This window comes from Lithobates pipiens, unplaced genomic scaffold (genome assembly GCF_037356315.1).
Source record: "Lithobates pipiens isolate NorthernLeopardFrog02 unplaced genomic scaffold, aLitPip1_a1.2 Scaffold_16, whole genome shotgun sequence".
Taxonomy (NCBI): Eukaryota; Metazoa; Chordata; class Amphibia; order Anura; family Ranidae; genus Lithobates; species Lithobates pipiens.
This window is the reverse complement of record NW_027507748.1, coordinates 48,890,848-48,906,363: the sequence shown is the minus strand read 5'-3', so window position 1 is coordinate 48,906,363 and position 15,516 is coordinate 48,890,848. Positions and strand designations below refer to the sequence as shown.

The following is a 15,516-nucleotide window of genomic DNA, read 5'->3' as shown; positions in this document are numbered from 1 at the left end:
TTTCACAGAAACGTATTCTATTCTTTTATTTTCTATTCTATTTTATTCTCCTTGGAAAGTCGTAAAACGTTTCGAATTTGAAAAGTATTCGAATTTGAAAACTTTTCTAATTCAAGTTTGAAAAGTATTCGAATTTGAAAACTTTTCTATTTCAAGTTTGAAAAGTATTCGAATTTGAAAAGTATTCGAATTAAAAAAGAATCGAATTTGAAAACGATTTGAATCTTTGTTTCTTTATTTCGGATTTGTTTAAATTCGGTACTATTGTAATCCGGAAATTTGGATACATACATCCAAAAAACGAAAATTTGTCTGGATTTCACAGAAACGTATTCTATTCTTTTATTTTCTATTCTATTTTATTCTCCTTGGAAAGTCGTAAAACGTTTTCGAATTCGAAAAGTATTCGAATTTGAAAACTTTTCTAATTCAAGTTTGAAAAGTATTCGAATTTGAAAACTTTTCTAATTCAAGTTTGAAAAGTATTCGAATTTGAAAACTTTTCTAATTCAAATTTGAAAAGTATTCGAATTTGAAAAGTATTCGAATTAAAAAAGAATCGAATTTAAAAACGATTTGAATTTTTGTTTCTTTATTTCGGATTTGTTTAAATTCGGTACTATTGTAATCCGGAAATTTGGATACATACATCCAAAAAACGAAAATTTGTCTGGATTTCACAGAAACTTATTCTATTCTTTTATTTTCTATTCCATTTTATTCTCCTTGGAAAGTCGTAAAATGTTTCGAATTCGAAAAGTATTCAAATTTGAAAAGTTTTCTAATTCAAGTTTGAAAAGTATTCGAATTTGAAAAGTATTCGAATTAAAAAAGAATCGAATTTGAAAACGATTTGAATTTTTGTTTCTTTATTTTGGATTTGTTTAAATTCGGTACTATTGTAATGCGGAAATTTGGATACATACATCCAAAAAACGAAAATTTGTCTGGATTTCACAGAAACGTATTCTATTCTTTTATTTTCTATTCTATTTTATTCTCCTTGGAAAGTCGTAAAACGTTTCGAATTCGAAAAGTATTCGAATTTGAAAAGTTTTCTAATTCAAGTTTGAAAAGTATTCGAATTTGAAAATTTTTCTAATTCAAGTTTGAAAAGTATTCGAATTTGAAAACTTTTCTAATTCAAATTTGAAAAGTATTCGAATTTGAAAACTTTTCTATTTCAAATTTGAAAAGTATTCGAATTTGAAAACTTTTCTAATTCAAGTTTGAAAAGTATTCGAATTTGAAAACTTTTCTAATTCAAGTTTGAAAAGTATTCGAATTTGAAAACTTTTCTAATTCAAATTTGAAAAGTATTCGAATTTGAAAACTTTTCTAATTCAAGTTTCAAAAGTATTCGAATTTGAAAACTTTTCTATTTCAAATTTGAAAAGTATTCGAATTTGAAAACTTTTCTAATTCAAGTTTGAAAAGTATTCGAATTTGAAAACTTTTCTAATTCAAGTTTGAAAAGTATTCGAATTTGAAAACGATTTGAATTTTTGTTTCTTTATTTCGGATTTGTTTAAATTCGGTACTATTGTAATGCGGAAATTTGGATACATACATCCAAAAAACGAAAATTTGTCTGGATTTCACAGAAACGTATTCTATTCTTTTATTTTCTATTCTATTTTATTCTCCTTGGAAAGTCGTAAAACGTTTCGAATTCGAAAAGTATTCGAATTTGAAAAGTTTTCTAATTCAAGTTTGAAAAGTATTTGAATTTGAAAACTTTTCTAATTCAAGTTTGAAAAGTATTCGAATTTGAAAACTTTTCTAATTCAAATTTGAAAAGTATTCGAATTTGAAAACTTTTCTATTTCAAATTTGAAAAGTATTCGAATTTGAAAACTTTTCTAATTCAAGTTTGAAAAGTATTCGAATTTGAAAACTTTTCTAATTCAAATTTGAAAAGTATTCGAATTTGAAAACTTTTCTAATTCAAGTTTGAAAAGTATTCGAATTTGAAAAGTTTTCTAATTCAAGTTTGAAAAGTATTCGAATTTGAAAAGTATTCGAATTAAAAAAGAATCGAATTTGAAAACGATTTGAATTTTTGTTTCTTTATTTTGGATTTGTTTAAATTCGGTACTATTGTAATGCGGAAATTTGGATACATACATCCAAAAAACGAAAATTTGTCTGGATTTCACAGAAACGTATTCTATTCTTTTATTTTCTATTCTATTTTATTCTCCTTGGAAAGTCGTAAAACGTTTCGAATTTGAAAAGTATTCGAATTTGAAAACTTTTCTAATTCAAGTTTGAAAAGTATTCGAATTTGAAAACTTTTCTATTTCAAGTTTGAAAAGTATTCGAATTTGAAAAGTATTCGAATTAAAAAAGAATCGAATTTGAAAACGATTTGAATCTTTGTTTCTTTATTTCGGATTTGTTTAAATTCGGTACTATTGTAATCCGGAAATTTGGATACATACATCCAAAAAACGAAAATTTGTCTGGATTTCACAGAAACGTATTCTATTCTTTTATTTTCTATTCTATTTTATTCTCCTTGGAAAGTCGTAAAACGTTTTCGAATTCGAAAAGTATTCGAATTTGAAAACTTTTCTAATTCAAGTTTGAAAAGTATTCGAATTTGAAAACTTTTCTAATTCAAGTTTGAAAAGTATTCGAATTTGAAAACTTTTCTAATTCAAATTTGAAAAGTATTCGAATTTGAAAAGTATTCGAATTAAAAAAGAATCGAATTTAAAAACGATTTGAATTTTTGTTTCTTTATTTCGGATTTGTTTAAATTCGGTACTATTGTAATCCGGAAATTTGGATACATACATCCAAAAAACGAAAATTTGTCTGGATTTCACAGAAACTTATTCTATTCTTTTATTTTCTATTCCATTTTATTCTCCTTGGAAAGTCGTAAAATGTTTCGAATTCGAAAAGTATTCAAATTTGAAAAGTTTTCTAATTCAAGTTTGAAAAGTATTCGAATTTGAAAAGTATTCGAATTAAAAAAGAATCGAATTTGAAAACGATTTGAATTTTTGTTTCTTTATTTTGGATTTGTTTAAATTCGGTACTATTGTAATGCGGAAATTTGGATACATACATCCAAAAAACGAAAATTTGTCTGGATTTCACAGAAACGTATTCTATTCTTTTATTTTCTATTCTATTTTATTCTCCTTGGAAAGTCGTAAAACGTTTCGAATTCGAAAAGTATTCGAATTTGAAAAGTTTTCTAATTCAAGTTTGAAAAGTATTCGAATTTGAAAATTTTTCTAATTCAAGTTTGAAAAGTATTCGAATTTGAAAACTTTTCTAATTCAAATTTGAAAAGTATTCGAATTTGAAAACTTTTCTATTTCAAATTTGAAAAGTATTCGAATTTGAAAACTTTTCTAATTCAAGTTTGAAAAGTATTCGAATTTGAAAACTTTTCTAATTCAAGTTTGAAAAGTATTCGAATTTGAAAACTTTTCTAATTCAAATTTGAAAAGTATTCGAATTTGAAAACTTTTCTAATTCAAGTTTCAAAAGTATTCGAATTTGAAAACTTTTCTATTTCAAATTTGAAAAGTATTCGAATTTGAAAACTTTTCTAATTCAAGTTTGAAAAGTATTCGAATTTGAAAACTTTTCTAATTCAAGTTTGAAAAGTATTCGAATTTGAAAACGATTTGAATTTTTGTTTCTTTATTTCGGATTTGTTTAAATTCGGTACTATTGTAATGCGGAAATTTGGATACATACATCCAAAAAACGAAAATTTGTCTGGATTTCACAGAAACGTATTCTATTCTTTTATTTTCTATTCTATTTTATTCTCCTTGGAAAGTCGTAAAACGTTTCGAATTCGAAAAGTATTCGAATTTGAAAAGTTTTCTAATTCAAGTTTGAAAAGTATTTGAATTTGAAAACTTTTCTAATTCAAGTTTGAAAAGTATTCGAATTTGAAAACTTTTCTAATTCAAATTTGAAAAGTATTCGAATTTGAAAACTTTTCTATTTCAAATTTGAAAAGTATTCGAATTTGAAAACTTTTCTAATTCAAGTTTGAAAAGTATTCGAATTTGAAAACTTTTCTAATTCAAATTTGAAAAGTATTCGAATTTGAAAACTTTTCTAATTCAAGTTTGAAAAGTATTCGAATTTGAAAACTTTTCTAATTCAAGTTTGAAAAGTATTCGAATTTGAAAACGATTTGAATTTTTGTTTCTTTATTTCGGATTTGTTTAAATTCGGTACTATTGTAATCCGGAAATTTGGATACATACATCCAAAAAACGAAAATTTGTCTGGATTTAAATTCGGGGAAAAAAAGGAACCGCACATGTCTAATGGACACGCTAATGCAATGGGCTGTGCACACGTATGTTGGCAACTATACAAATATATACTGTATATACGGCATGAATATTTCTACCCAATGTCTGCATAAAAAACAGAAGTTCTTGGTTCATATAAATTGCAATATATGTTCAATATGGCCAACTGAATCAAAGTGATTCCTCTTTGGTCGATGGTGAATCCAGCTTTAGTAAATAGAGAGAGCAGGGAAGAGGAAGGAGAGAGGAATGCGCACAATGTTTCTCCAAGGTGATTTATCTTGGAGAGACAAAGCAATGAGGCAAAGTATTCAAATCAATGGCCCCCTCCTGCTTTTAGGTGAAAGGTTGGCTGGATCTATTTTCTTTTGCGTCTAAGCAATGTTCATCAGCCGAAACAACAAAACCATTTCCGATTCCTTATCTAGAAAAAAGGTAAAAGTGGACAGTTTCTGTAACTTCAACTAGGTTCAAATAATAAGCCCAATTCAATCATTATTAACCACGTGTCTACCAACGTGGTACGTTTATAAACGGCATGGTAGACAAGTGGTTAAATTAAGCTCACGAGCCGGCAAAGGGCTTTCCGATAAAAGACCAGAGCTTTTTCATGAGGCTTTTTTATGAGGAATCAATATTATTTTTGGTATGCGCTAAAATTAATTTTAGTGCATTTTTTCCTGAAAAATTAGCACAAATACCATGCAACATAAACAAAAATTACAACTACCACCATTTTATTTTCCAGGGTCTCTGCTTTCACAGAAACGTATACTTTTTGGAGGAGTTTACAGTAATTTCTAGCAAAAAAAAAAATGCAGATTTTAAGACGTGTGTTGGAAATGACAAATTTGTCACGGTAGGCAAGTGGTTAAACCACCTAGAAGGTAATTAGAGGGCACTCCTATTTTAGTAGGCTTTTCTACTTGTCAAGAATGTGTGTGCAAGTGGATTTAGAGAAATGCAACGAACCGTTCAGAGAGTGTTTTCTGAGTCAGTCTTGGGATTATGCCACGGGCCAAGTGTCTCTACACATGAATGGGACTAGTTCAATCAAAAACAATAATAATAATAATGCAACCGGTAAATTGGGCTGGGAATTTTTTTTTTTTTTTACCTACACTAACTAACAGTGGCGGCTGGTGCTCAAAATTTTTGGGGGGCGAAAACTTAAAAATACTGGGAAAAAAAACCATCAATTGCAGCCACTGTGCCATCAAACGCAGCCACTGTGCCCATCAAATGCCACTGTGCCCATCATTTGCAACCACCATGCCCATCAATTGCAGCCACTGTGCCCTTTAAAAGCTGCCACTGTGGCATCAAACTCTGCCACTGTTCCATCAAATGCTCCCACTGTGCCCATCAAACGCTGCTACTGTGCCATCAAACGCTGCCACCCTGCCCATCAAATGCTGCCACTGTGCCCATCAAATTCTGCCATTGTGTCCATCAAATGCTGCCATTGTTCCCATCAAATGCTGCCACTGTGACCATCAAACCCTGCCACTGTGTCATCAAATGCTGCCACTGTGCCCATCAAACGCTGCAACTGTGCCCATCAAACACTGCCACTGTGCTCATCAAACACAGCCACTGTGCCCATCAAACGCTGCCACTGTGCCATCAAATTCTGCCACTATGCCCATCAATTGCTGCCACTGTGCACATCAAATGCTGCCACTGTCCCATCAAATGCTGCCAATGTGCCATCCAATACCGCCACTGTGACCCCTCCCACTCACTGTCTGCCTGACACTTACCCTGGCTCGGTGGGGCAGCAGGTGATGGCGGTGAGCGGTGTCCTCTATGCCCACGTACACACGGTCGGAGATTCTGCCAACCAAATCCGTCGGATTTTGCCCGTCAGATTTAGTCTGACGGATTGTGTCTGAAACTCTTGCATACACACGATCGGACTAAGTTTTCGAAAAATCCGATCTTTCAGAATGTGATGACATAATTTCGTTACGATGGGACTAGATTCAGGCTAGTAGCCAATAGCTTTGATGTAGGAATTTGATCTGAGCATGCGTGGCACTTGGTCCGATCAAAATGTTCTACACATGATCGGATTACGTCCGACCGGCCCAGTTGGTCGGGAAATATTTCCAACATGTTGGAAAATTGGGTCGGACGGAGATTCGGACGGAATCAGTCCGATGCATGCCACACACAGTCGGATTATCTGACGACACGGTCCGATAAGACGCATTCCGACAGATTCTCCGACCGTGTGTACGCGGCATAAGAGGTGTCTTCATGTGTCACTTCTGTCCTCTCCTCCTGTACTCTAATCCTGCCAGGTGTCCAATCACAGCACCTGTCATTTTAGCCAACCAGGTGACTGGTAACAGATCCGAGCACCTGAATTGGTGGAAAGGCGGCTCAATGTTAGGACAGGGAATATTCATTAGCTGTTCTAACACACTTGAGTGAACTGCGAGTACCAAGCATGGCGCTCGCAGGTCACCTTTTTTGACGCCTATTAGAGCCTATGCCTCTGAACAGGTGCTTCAAAAACACCCCCGCCCGGCGCCTGAAAAGGGGCAAGGTGCCTGAATAGGGGGTGGTAGTGGTGGCCATGGATATTTACTGGTCATAGATGGGGTGACTGGAGAGAGGGGATGGCACCGTGCACCCTTATTGATGCACCATCACTGCTAACTAACCTACATAAGAAAGCTGTATATACTTACCTACATAAAAAAGATGTATATACTTACCTACATAAGAAAGATGTATATACTTACCTATTTTCAGACCACTCCGGTTCAGTCACGTGATCTCCCCTGTGTCAGCCAGCAGCAGCTGCAGGGGAGGGACAACAGCGGCTGGTTAAGCCTGGAGTGGTGACGTTACCTATAGGCTTCAATGGCCAATCTATTGTCAGTGCCACCTCCCCTCCCCCAAAAGCTGCCCTGAAACAGAGGGACCCGTATCACATGACTGGAGAGGCCTGTAGATAGGTAACCTTTCCTACACAGGTTAGTAAGCATAGGTGTTTGGAGGGGGGTGGGGACAGTTTTAAAGCTTGGTGCGATTTATTTCCTCCACTGCAGGTGGCATTCAACCACAGTGGCTCTGCAGCTCGGGAGGAAGTCAGGAGGAACCTGATTATTCTATGGTTTCCTGGGTCACTGTTGCCCCATGTGACTCTGGCAGCCATCTTGGGTTAAGCAGAGCCTATTTAAAGCACTGACTTTGGTCTTGGTGAGCATTATGTGAGCGGGTAGTGAAGGGAAATGTACCCCATCTGTTAGGGACAGTACTAGTGGTAGGGAAAGGTTCATAATGAGGAGTGAAAGTGTAGGATCGCATCTCTTCTGGACATCTTACCGATTGGGCACAAAATGGCCAGGCCACATTCTGCCACTATCAACAGACACTGTCATTCTCTCAGATCATGTTGCTGCTGTAACCGTGGACTATGTTATCATGCAATTCATCTGGAATTTGACTTCGCTATGTTTTTTGTTTATCTCCTATCTTTCACTCACTATCTGCCTCTATTTTAAGCAAGGCACTTCCCAGCAATTCTGTGTGCACAAGTTTTATTTCCTTCTTCTTACACCTAGGTGATAATCTTGACCTCACACAGTATTTTCCTAGTCTTTCTTTATGCAACTCTTTAGGCACAATTTTCACCTTCTGATCACACAAGGTGATAATCTTACTTTTATATGGAAATTCTCAGCCTTTCTTAAGTCCTGATGGGCACGGGCTATACCCACCATTTGGAGGCACCAATTATCTAACCAGGGGCAGCCCATCCATTAAGGGCACATGGGCGCCACCTCCCCTATCCATCGCCGCTGCCACTCCCTAACCATGCGTCTGGTCCCTTTCAAGATGCCGGGAGCATCGATTTCAATGCGGGGGGTGTTTTCTTAAAGCACCTGATTAGAGCCTGAGGCTCTAATAGGCTTCAAAATAGGATGGGGCTCGGGGCACACCGCTATGAGCTACGAGCCCACCCAGGTCTGTGACACTAGCGAATGAGCATTTGCTATTCTTCCTCATTCTCCTCCCGGCCAATCAGGAAGCCCCTATTGGCCAGGGAGTCCTAAGACTAAGACTTCTGGTATCTATTCGGCTGGAAGGAGATTGTCTCCTGTGTGTTCACTGGATTGGCCCTGCTCTTCCTTCTCCCTGCCTCCTCAAGGTAAGGCAGCCTCTGGGGTGACCGCTGCTGGGGGGGTTGACATGATTGCCGCTGTCTGGGTCTCCCGCAGGGGTGGTTGCTGTTTTGGATGACCCACTGTCTGTCTCCCAGGGGGGTTTACATGGTCGCCGCCGCCTGTGTCTCCCGCGGGGGGGTTGCTGTTTTGGATGACCTGCCACCCGTCTCCTGTGGGGGGGGTTGTGAGTGTTGGTTGTGCCACCCCCCCAAAATAGTGAGCACCAGCCGCCACTGTATGCAACTTGTCATATTTACACACATTAATCTATCTTCATAGATATTTTTGGAGCCATTATCTGGCTTTATTATTGAGCAGTGTGAGGGCTGGGCTCAGCCCTTCCTTCTATGAGCTGGCCCCTCAGCTGTCAGCTAATTGCCAGCTCCTATCTCTCCACAGTTACTCAGCTGTTGATGATATCCTGCTCGTCAGTCCTGCCTACTTAAGCCATCCAGCCCAAAGGATCTCTGCCTTCGCCTTGGTCAACATCACAGAGACTATTTCCTGTGATCCTGTTCAAGACTTGCTTTGCTGACATGCCTTCTGGCTCCAGATCCTGCTTGCTGTTCCACTACATTGATCCCTGACTTCTGGCTTGGCTGACTATCCGTTCCAGTAACTGAACTTTGGCTATGTTTTGATTACGTTTGTTCTTTTTATTAAATAACATTTTTTTCAAATTTAATATTTATTAAACAAATGTGATTTAACCGTACTTCTGAAAGAAAACTTCAATCGCGCAACCTGAATGAATTGATCAAACGAGTGCTCACATGAATCTCTGGAATACAAATTTCCGTGCCCAAATCACTCTCACCCAAAACTTAAAAAGATCAATAATCAGTTTATCAGTGATAAAAAAAATGCTCAGTGATAATAACAAAAATATCCCTGATATACCACTCATAAAATGTGTAAAAAAAATAAATATGTGGAATATAAAAAAGAAAAAATTGTGAATCTGCCTCTCACGCAGACCAGCAACAACAAAAAACGGAAAATTCCTATCAAAATACTTACCGTAATTTTCCTTTCCTGATGGACTCCATGGCAGCAACGTGTGGGTTAAGTCCCGCCTCCACTACCCTATAGGACACTACTCCCATAAATCTTTGCTCCCTGCCCATGGCCGTGTTCGATAACTAGCCTACTCCAGCCATTTTGGGAGGGAACTCCTGCTGCCATGGAGTCCATCAGGAAAGGAAAATTACGGTAAGTATTTTGATAGGAATTTTCCGTTTTCCTGACAGACTCCATGGCAGCAACGTGTGGGAAATAACTCGCCAAACACACTCGGGTGGGCAAAAAATGCTGAACAAAAAATGTATTTAACACTGTCCACCGACAGCACCTTTAAGCCAAAATCAACAGAAGATAGACTGGCAGGTTCAACACAATAGTGAGCCATAAATGTATGAATGGATGACCAAGAGGCAGCCCTGCAGATAACCTCAGGAGCCACATGACGTGAAGCTGCCCAAGAAGTAGAGAGACTTCTCGTGGAATGCGCCGTAACCGCCTCAGGAGGAGCCAAGCCCTTCTCATTATAAGCCCACTGGATCGCCTGAACCACCCACGTGGAGATGGATCTGACCGAAGCCCTAAGGCCTTTGCTTTTACCATGAAAAAGAACAAAAAGATAATCTGATTGCCGGAAAGAAGCTGTCGCCTCCAGGTATCGTTTCAAGATAACTCCCATGTCGAGAGGATGAAGATCCTGATTCCCAGCCGAATGAAAGGTAGGAAGGGTAATGTCCTGATTTTCGTGAAAGACTGAGGTAACCTTTGGGTTCGAACCCAGCATTGGCACTAGGACCACTCTGTCAGGGAAGAATGTGAGGAAAGGTTCCTTTGACCCTAAAGACTGAATCTCAGAGACTCTTTTTGCTGAGGATATGGCCACCAAAAAAGATGTCATTAGGGACAATTCTTTGACTGAAAGTGTTCTGTCCAGATGAGAGAAGAAGTCGAGAACTAGCGGTAAATCCCACTTGGGGAACCTAGGTTTCCTCTGTGGTCTAAGTCTAATCGCTCCTTTAAAAAATTGCTGAACCAATGGATGTTTAGCCCAGGATACTCCAGAAAAGGCCGAGATTGCCGAGACTTGCACACGAAGAGCGCTGACAGATAGGGGAATGTCTAGTCCGGACTGTAAGAAACCGAGAACATCCTGAACCGTCAAATTACCACTGGACCAAGACCTGGAAGACAAGTGACTTGTGAATCTAGACCAAATCCTCTCATATACCTAGTTGGTACTTTTCCTCCTTGCACTCATGAGAGTAGGAATGGCCTCCTTTGGGCAACCCAGAGCCTCTAACCTTCCCCTCTCAAAAACCAGACCCTCAGACATAGGTGGGCTGGACAGGGATGGAGCTTCGAGCCCTGGGATAGAAGATCGGGTCTGAGAGGTAAGGGAATCGGATCTCTGACACTGAGGAGCATTAGAAGCGGAAACCATGGCCTGTTGGGCCAATAAGGTATTACAGCTATCACCTCTACTGCTTCTGTTTTGAGTCTCCGCAGGAACTGCAGAATAATAGGAGTTGGAGGAAAGGCGTAAGCTTTGTTGAACCACCATCGATCCGTCAGCGCATCCACTCCGTAGGCCTGAGGATCCCGAAACCTGGAATAATACCTCGCCAGTTTCTTGTTGCAAGGGGAAGCAAATAGGTCGACCTCTGGGGAGAACCACAACGTTAGAATCCACCTGAAAACTTCTTCGTGAAGGGACCATTCGTTGTTGTCCAGATTGACCCGAGACAGAAAATCCGCTTGGACGTTCTGCGTTCCTGGAACATAAGTTGCTGTAATGTTGACCAGGTTCTTCTGAGCCCAAGACATGATTGGCTCTACCTCCTGAAGAAGGGACAGACTCCGAGTACCTCCTTGTCTCCTTATATATGCCACTGCTGTAGTGTTGTCTAGTCTGAGTAGGACCGAGGTTCCTAAGACCAGATGCCGAAAGGCTAGGAGCGCCTGGAAGGCTGCCCTCAATTCTAGAATATTCGACACCATCCTCCTGGAAGGAAAGACCCAGGTGCCCTGTGCTACTTCCGTCAAACAGTGGGCGCCCCAGCCCCTGTTGCTGGCATCCGAAGTTATTGTCACCCATGAGATGGGGAGAATGGAATGGCAATTGAATAGGTTCTCCTTCCGAAGCCACCAGAGCAGAGAGATTCTCATTGAAGATGTGATCCGGATAGGTTGCATCTTGTTGCCCAGCCATTGGTGAAGAAACCCCTTTTGGAACGGTCTCATCTTCCATTGGGCCCACTTCACCATTGGAATCGTGGCCACCATGGTGCCAATAATCCTCAGGCACTGAAGAGCCGGAAGATGGGAGGCTGAGAGGGCCGGACGAATTCTGTCTCGAATTACCACTACTTTCTCTTCGGGTAAAGAGATGGTACCCCTCACTGTGTTGAAGAGTGCGCCTAGGAACACAAGAGACTGGGAGGGAATTAACTGACTCTTTTCTAGATTCAGGATCCAACGGAACTCTTGAAGAGTGGAGATAACCTGACCCTTGTGCAGTAACAGACGGTCTCTGTCCTGGGCTAGCAGCAGAAGATCGTCCAAATAGTGGTAAAGACGAATTCCCTTGGTTCTCAATAGAGCCACTACGGCCAACAACACCTTTGAGAACACTCGGGGGGACGTTGAAAGTCCGAACGGGAGACACACGAACTGGAGATGTAGTTTTCCTACTGAAAATCGCAGAAACTGCTGAAAATCTTCTGCCACAGGGACATGAAAGTAAGCGTCCTTTAGGTCTATTGAAATCATCCAGTCTCCTGACTGGACTGACTGTTGTATTGTAGACAAGGTTTCCATCTTGAACCTTTCCTTCTTGATAAAACGATTCAGATGTGTAAGGTCTATAACTGGTCTCCAAGAACCGTTTTTCTTCTGGACCATAAAAAGAGGGGAATAAATTCCTCTCCCTCGTTGATCGTCTGGCACGGGTACGGCAGCGCCTTGAGCCAATAAAGATTTCACGCAGGCCAACAAGATCTGCCTTTTTTCTTCTGTGGCTGGAAATGAAGTGGGAACATACTTTAGTCTTGGGGACCTGCAGAAGGTCCAAGAATGGCCTGAAGAGACCGTTCTGACGGTCCAGAGGTCCCGGATTGAGGCCGCCCAGACATGCCGAAAATGTAGAAGACGAGCCCCCACCTGGCCTATCTGAGCGGGCCCAATCTCAAAAAGATTTGGTTGGTTCCCTCTCTCCTGACGCACTGCTCTTGGCGGATTTCTTAAAGGATGACTGCCTTGATTTCCATGATCTGGAATATTCCCGACCCGGTTTATAGCTACGGGCCTCCCTGGCCTGCTCTTGATACTGCTTTTTAGGAAAAAATCTCTTCTGGCTTTTTAAGCGTCTATCCTGGGGAAGAAACCCCGACTTACCACCAGTGGCCCGGGTTATGGCATTATCCAATTTATTCCCAAAAAGAGAAGAACCCTCGAAGGGGATACGGCACCACACCTGTTTAGATGCTGGATCAGCCAGCCAGGGACGAAGCCAAAGGGCCCGTTTGGCGGTTACAGCTGAAAGCATGACCCGGGACACTAGGCGGATGATGTCAATCGAAGCCTCCCCCAGAAAAGCCGAAGCAAGCCGCAACTCCTGGATAGGAGAGTTTTTAGCGACTTCATCCGAAATGTTTCTGAGAGTATCATCCACACCGTCCGTCCAGACTTCCATGGCTTTGGACATTGCCGCTAAAGCCAATGCTGGCTTGCATGCCATACCAGCAGTGAGGTAGACTCTCTTTAAATCGGAATCAATCCGCCTATCTAAGGCATCCTTGAATGAAACTGTATCCTCCAATGGAAGGGTCACATGCTTTACTAATCTCATCACCGCTGCATCCACGAGTGGAGCGGATTCCAGATACTTGACCTCATCCTCCTTAAAGGGATATAACCTTAGGACTTTTGAGAGCATACTATTCTTTTTCTCAACTTTACTCCATTCATCCGTGATGACCTCACCAAGTTCAGACAGGAATGGAAAGTTAAGACGCTCCCTTTTAAGTTGCTTGAAATACTTCCTTTGTTTGGAAGGATTAGCCACCTCATCTTCCCAGTTCAAAGCCTCTCTGATGGCCTTCACCAAGGGAGAAAGTAAGGCAAAGTCAAACCCCACACAGGGGCTATCTTCCTCAGATTCACTGTCTGAAGCAGCAGCTGAATGGTGGCTTGTTAAAGAGGACTCCCAAAGCTCTTGAGCATGCGAATCCCTGACTGGTGACTGAGGTGATTCTGACTGAGGCACAGGGGTCTGATTGGCCCCGATCCCCTTGAGGGATTCTTTCACCACTTTTTCCACAAGGGATCTTAGTTGCTGGTCCGTACCCCCTCTCTCACTAGAGGCTTTGGAAAAGCAGAGGTCACACAGGGATTTCCCAATAGGAACTTGCGATCTGCATCCCCAGCAAGTATTAATAACAGAGTGGCTGGAATGAGCCCTGGAGGAGCAAGATCGATCCTCGCTACGGCGCCCAGATCTTGAGGGTGAGCCGTGATGTTTAGACTTAGAATATGAGTGCCGGTGGTAAGACTTAGAAGAATCGTTTCCTCTGTGCGTTGAGCTGCGTTGCTGTGCTGATCTAGATGGGCTAAGACAGAGATAGAAGAGACATACAGATAAGGAAAGATAACACACTGACTAATACCGGACCACTCCCCCCCCCTTACTTCCTCCCCAGACAGTACCTATTATGAGAGGGCTGGCCACATACAGGCGGAGGTGAGTCCATATCTCTAGGGGTTTCCATAAATGCTGCAAAGACATATAAGTAAGGCTGAGGGCATCAAACACACACACGCCCACCCCCTTCTTCCCAGAAGGCCACCTACCTCCACAGCAGAAAACCTGGACAAGGGGAAGTCACGAAATAACCTGCAAGCATTCCCAAAGCCTGCAGGCTATTTTCTAAGTTTAAATAAGGCGCCTTAATGACGTCATCACCGCGTCCTATGTACCGCTACTGCGCATGCGAGAATAGCGTCATCCCGCCGCCACCGCGCACGCGCGAACCAAGCCTCGATCCTGTGCCGTACGCGCGCATGCACAGAACGAACGTACCAACAAAGACCCGGAAGTGAGCACCGGCGGAACGCAGGCTAATCCGACCGTCACGCCTATACCCACATACACAGACACAGAAAACGAACGGAAAATGAAGGAGAAACGACAAGAAAATAAACACAAACTGCTGCCATGGAAAAGAGGAACAATCTTACCGCTCCCACACGATCGTCTCCGGGCCGAAGGTAAGCACAATACATACCGGACTTCTCAGGGCAAAATAGGTCACCTGCTATTTAGCTGGGCTATCCGACCAAGTGCGCAGCCTGCCTGCCAGTGGCTAGGCTTCTGGCTTCCTCCAGCGCTTATATCCAATGCCCACTCCATACCCCGCTAGTAGCTAGGGCTTAACGGAGTCATGCGACAATTCCATCCAGTCGCAATTCGGCCAAACCAACAATGGAACCGTGTGGGAGCAATCTTCAGGTAGAAAGACCATAACGTCTGGTCCTACGGAGGAGGACAAAAAAAGAACACGGCCATGGGCAGGGAGCAAAGATTTATGGGAGTAGTGTCCTATAGGGTAGTGGAGGCGGGACTTAACCCACACGTTGCTGCCATGGAGTCTGTCAGGAAATAATTAATTAATTAAATCAATAAATAAACCACCAAAAAAAATAAACTTCAGTGTCCCCTGTGTTGTGCCAAACACTCTCACTCAATAGAACTACAAGTGACAGTAAACCATTATTAGTGGTAAATGGTAGGTAATTATTCCAAAAAAGTCCACATTAATCAACTAGTTATGAAAAAAGAAAGTCCGTATAATGCATAGATCAAATGCACATTGAACTTCAAACAAAATAGTTTCTCCAGAAATGGAAAAAAAATTACATATTAGCAACAGTCTATCTTCCAGCCCTCTCGTCATGCAGCGGTAGCGCACATCTCTCTGCAAATAATAGCTTTACAGGAAAGGAGAAATATAATCGGCTGG

General features: G+C 40.9%; 1 protein-coding gene across 3 annotated transcripts in view; it reads right to left on the bottom strand.

Annotated features, from left to right (window-relative positions):
- Positions 1–15,516, bottom strand: part of LOC143981780 (beta-1,3-galactosyltransferase 5-like) — a 214,169-nt gene that overhangs the window by 177,132 nt on the left and 21,521 nt on the right. The gene's annotated exons all lie outside the window — the stretch shown is intronic.